Source organism: Polyodon spathula, unplaced genomic scaffold, assembly GCF_017654505.1.
Source record: "Polyodon spathula isolate WHYD16114869_AA unplaced genomic scaffold, ASM1765450v1 scaffolds_1609, whole genome shotgun sequence".
NCBI lineage: Eukaryota > Metazoa > Chordata > Actinopteri > Acipenseriformes > Polyodontidae > Polyodon > Polyodon spathula.
Window position 1 is genome coordinate 93,736 of NW_024473086.1, and position 5,504 is coordinate 99,239.

At 45.0% G+C, this 5,504-nt stretch overlaps 1 long non-coding RNA gene across 1 annotated transcript; it reads left to right on the forward strand.

Moving 5' to 3' along the window:
• Positions 1-872: 872 nt before the first annotated feature.
• Positions 873-4,733, forward strand: LOC121309987. The gene is made up of 3 exons (XR_005948720.1): positions 873-903; positions 2,070-2,238; positions 4,695-4,733. It is a non-coding gene; the product is annotated as an uncharacterized LOC121309987 (long non-coding RNA).
• Positions 4,734-5,504: the final 771 nt, after the last annotated feature.

Genomic DNA, 5,504 nt, shown 5'->3' on the forward strand with positions numbered 1-5,504 from the left:
CCGCAACAGCTCTCACACGATGTAACAACTACACAAGGCCTCGTGTAGTGAAAACAGCAATGGACACTTGCTAATCTCTTCAGAGGGGTCGAAACCAGCTCTAGTCAGAAAACTGACGCGAGAATAAAGCAAGGGCACTCTTTTAGACACGCTTGAGCTCGATTTTACCGTGAACTAATCTTTAATTTGTGACTAAATCCGAGAAATTTGCCAAATTCGGTACGTAAAATCAAAAGCAATGTACGGCCTGTCTCAGAGCGATGAGAGAGAAAATGGCGGTGTGCTACTGAGAGGACGTCCCTCTTCAGCAGGAGGTGGGCGGGACCCCTCACAGCAGGGCCCTGATAGGACAGCTTTTGTATATTTGCTCGGAGATTGGTGGTCAGAGAGGCTCTTCCCATTCGGTAATGGTTGTCGTTCGAATTGAAATGGAAAATGTGATTCTGTATGTTGAATAGAGTTTGTTTTTTTGGGGGGGGGGGATCTTAACAAATAACCAACCAATGCAGGGCAAGTACACTGCCGAGTTTAAAATAAAGCTTTGTCTTTAAATTTAAGTGCTGTACAGTGACTTCGCTAGTGGCAAAACCAGAAGAAGAAACTGTAAATACAACCTATCATTAAACCTCTGTTACTAGGCAGAACAAGAGATGCGGGGGAAAAAAAAAAACCCGCTGTCATAAGACTTAGTTACGGGGCAGATCAGCGAGCAATACCCAATCACAATAAAGGTTCTGGCAGAATAAAGGCATCTAGCCAATCGAAATAAAGCTGCGTCGGTATCCATGCAGAACATGAACATGCAACCAATCGGGCTAGCGTTTGTTCCGTAGCCAGGCAGACACTACCTTAGCTATCCAATCATAAAAAAAGCGAAAGGGGATTTTTGCAGTAGTCGCTAGAGTGAGTAAGGCACTTTGTTTTTTTTTTTGTTTAAGAATATAAAATACAGTTATTTGCAATAAATACAAAAATGGTCTATGTCAATATCTTTCGTATTACTGTTAAGAAAGGCAACAGTCCTTTTTTTTTTAAGATTTGAAAACCATTTGATTCAATTTGACGTTTGCAAATGAATACAAGAAGGCTGACCCAGTGTGTAACGTTAATGGTGTAAAATATTTCCAGTATGTTGACTGGTTTGTTATGCGTGTACTGGGTGATATGCGCACCCATTCACACAGGACAGGCGCTTGCAGAAATACATTTAATTCTTTACAAACTGAACGAAACGCGTGACACGGTTTAGTATGTGAGCTTGGTACTGTCCAGTATTTTAAAAAGTTGCAATCGTTTGTAATGATAAATCGCTGTACGAGTTAAATTAAGGAAAACCCGCACCACACTGCTGTTAAAAGCTGAATCCCAGCGCTGCTTTTATTTTAAAATGGCTATTATTATAGTTGCCAGTGTCAAGCCTTATGCATTACAGTAGCATAGCTGTACAACTGAGCTGCCGGTTCCGCTGTGCTCAGTGCGGGACTGAGGCGAGGGGAGCGCTTCACTTCACCGTGTCAGCGCCGTCCTGTGAAAGCCTGGCTTTCCGGCTAGGGTCTCAATAAATAAACAGACGTGTTTGCACTATATTTACAGCGTACAGTTGATGTGTTTACAGTATGTTTACAGTGTAAATAAGCTGATGTGTTTACAGTATATGTTGGTGGTTTTGGTGATGTTCTCTAGTATTACTATAATCACCAGATTGCAAACGGGGGGGGGATTAAAAGTGCAGCAACCAAAATAAAATGAACAAATACAAACAATCAACAGCCTACACTCCAAATAACATTCTTAACCAAGCTTTTTATAACCTTACACTGCGCCAGACACCAGCAGCTTTCTATACATTCTGCGGAGGCTCATTCGGGACATGGAGTGATTCAATGTGTTGCGTCGAGATCACGAGATCCTTAATCTTTCCATATTAATTGACCGTTTAAACAGATATTTGAATTTTTTAAACATTTCAATGAACTGGAAAAGTGTAATTTGTAGCATAGTGCCTCTCAGGAGAGCAGTAACCCTGCTGCTGATTTTGAATTTTAAAAAGTTTTCCAAATGTTTTGTAGAATCTCTGGAAGGCCCTCCCTGCGAAGACTAGTTTCCGTAGCGACCAGCTGATGTCATGGTGGAGGACGGCCCCCGGTTGGTGACCTCGAAAAGGGTCGTGCTTACATCAGAGGAGGATGAGGAGACGGAACCCAACACACTGCTGCAGAAACTCAAGAGCAATATCTCGTAAGAGCAGGCTTTAGTAAAAGGGGCAAACACATTCACTGGCTGTATAGCAGCATCTCTCAATGGGCTGTATAGCAGCACAGTCTCACCTCTCAATGGGCTGTATAGCAACACCCTCATCGCTCAGTGGGCAGTATAGCAGCGCACTCATCTCTCAATGGGCTGTATAGCAGCACACTCATCTCTCAATGGGCTGTATAGCAGTATCTCTCAATGGGCTGTATAGCAGTATCTCTCAATGGGCTGTATAGCAGCACACTCATCTCTCAATGGGCTGTATAGCAGCACACTCATCTCTCAATGGGCTGTATAGCAGCACACTCATCTCTCAATGTATAGCAGCACAGTCTCATCTCTCAATGGGCTGTATAGCAGCACACTCATCTCTCAATGGGCTGTATAGCAGCACACTCATCTCTCAATGGGCTGTATAGCAGCACAGTCTCATCTCTCAATGGGCTGTATAGCAGCACACTCATCTCTCAATGGGCTGTATAGCAGCACACTCATCTCTCAATGGGCTGTATAGCAGTATCTCTCAATGGGCTGTATAGCAGCATCTCTCAATGGGCTGTATAGCAGCACACTCATCTCTCAATGGGCTGTATAGCAGCACAGTCTCATCTCTCAATGGGCTGTATAGCAGCACACTCATCTCTCAATGGGCTGTATAGCAGCACACTCATCTCTCAATGGGCTGTATAGCAGCACAGTCTCATCTCTCAATGGGCTGTATAGCAGCACACTCATCTCTCAATGGGCTGTATAGCACAGCATCTCTCATGGGCTGTATCATCTCTCATGGGCTGTATCATCTCTCAATGGGCTGTATAGCAGCACACTCATCTCTCAATGGGCTGTATAGCAGCACACTCATCTCTCAATGGGCTGTATAGCTCATCTCTCAATGGGCTGTATAGCAGCACATGGGCTGTATAGCAGCACAGTCTGTCATCTCTCAATGGGCTGTATAGCAGCACACTCATCTCTCAATGGGCTGTATAGCAGCACACTCATCTCTCACTCATCTCTCAATGGGCTGTATAGCAGCACACTCATCTCTCAATGGGCTGTATAGCAGCACACTCATCTCTCAATGGGCTGTACACTCATCTCTCAATGGGCTGTATAGCAGCACACTCATCTCTCAATGGGCTGTATAGCAGCACACTCATCTCTCAATGGGCTGTATAGCAGCACACTCATCTCTCAATGGGCTGTATAGCAGCACAGTCTCATCTCTCAGTGGGCTGTATAGCTGCACACTCATCTCTCAATGGGCTGTATAGCAGCACACTCATCTCTCAATGGGCTGTATAGCAGCGCACTCATCTCTCAGTGGGCTGTATAGCAGCACACTCATCTCTCAATGGGCTGTATAGCAGCACACTCATCTCTCAGTGGGCTGTATAGCAGCACACTCATCTCTCAATGGGCTGTATAGCAGCGCACTCTCATCTCTCAATGGGCTGTCCCTTTTAAAACGTGCAGCTGGCACCCCCAGCATGCATTTTGTAAACTGTACAAACTGCCTCTCCCTGTTAGCAGGCAGGGCAGCACACAAGACATTTAGCCGCAGGGTTGAGATAGTACAGGCTTTGTTGGCAGGTGCTTCCTGATCTAAGGCTGTACAGACAGCTGATGTTTTACCAGGAAAGCCCTCACAAGTGACAGACCTGTGAGGACCACCCTGGAGAACACATGGCTAGTGTTAAGAATTACTTTAACTATATAATACAAAACCAGCAACAGAGCAGAATGACTTACAACTGTATAATATAAAACCCTACAGAGCGGGACCAAGGTTAGCGACTCCTGCCATAGAACTGTCAATGAGGAGTCTGAAAGCACAGTGACGGATCTGTGATACTGAAGCACCTGCCAGCCGAGTGCCTGCCGTCAAACACCTTCTCAAACAGCTTTTAGTTCATTGTAGGTATGAAAAAATAAAGGCGAGCAATAATTGTATAGATGTATTCATACCTTGCTCAGGGCTGGAAATAAGACTCCCAGTTGCATAGCAGTTTGATCCATTCATTCCAGACACACATGAGCTTGTTACTTAAACACTGTGGCTAATCAAGCTCATAGTAAAACCTGGAATGGATGAATCTGGTATGCAATAGGAGTCTTATTGCCGTCCTTCTTGTTCTCAGTTAACTGCATGAAAATGAATGAATGAGCTGTAAAAGAATGAAGCTTTTAGAAATGCTCGTCAGCTTAGTGTTTTTACTAACCCTAAAATGTCCAGTTTTATCCAGCATGATTTTGCAAGCCATCCTGCAGGTTTCCCATTTACAGAACATTGATGCTGGGTAAACCACTGTAATTGAAAACCAGTGAAAGAAAGACTTAACCCACTAAGTCAAGTGTGAAAGTGTGTGCGATAGTTTAAACCACTGTAAACACAGAAGGAGATTATGTGATTAATTCATTGTTCTTATTTTATTCACCAGGAAGAATGTACAGACTAAAGTGGATTCGATTCTGGCAAGTATTAAATAGAATCTGTGACGATCAGTGCTGATCTGTACAGTGTGTGTGTGTGTGTGTGTGTGTGTGTGTGTGTGTGTGTGTTGTGTGTGTCTGCAGTGTGTGTGTCTGTGCTGATCAGTTCTGTTCTCTGCAGTGTGTGTGTGTGTGTGCTGATCAGCGCTGTTCTCTGCAGTGTGTATGTGTGTGTCTGTGCTGATCAGCGCTGTTCTCTGCAGTGTGTGTGTGTGTGTCTGTGCTGATCAGCGCTGTTCTCTGCAGTGTGTGTGTGTGTGTGTGTGCTGATCAGCGCTGTTCTCTGCAGTGTGTGTGTGTGTGTGTGTGCTGATCAGCGCTGTTCTCTGCAGTGTGTGTGTGTGTGTCTGTGCTGATCAGCGCTGTTCTCTGCAGTGTGTGTGGGTGTGTCTGTGCTGATCAGTTCTGTTCTCTGCAGTGTGTGTGTGTGTGCTGATCAGTGCTGTTCACTGTAGTGTGTGTGTGTGTGTCTGTGCTGATCAGTGCTGTTCTCTGCAGTGTCTATGTGTGTGCTGATCAGTGCTGTTCACTATAGTGTGTGTCTGTGCTGATCGGCGCTGTTCTCCCTTCACAGCAAGACGTGCAGCGCTTCTCTGATAATGACAAGCTGTTCCTGTACCTGCAGCTGCCCTCTGGTCCCAGCGCACGAGATAAGAGGTATACACAGCGGGGAGGCTGGGCTGGGCTGGTATTAAAGTGCATTCATGTGAAGAGCATCCATTAGCATGTTATACAGAGCCCTGATGAACAGCGCTGTT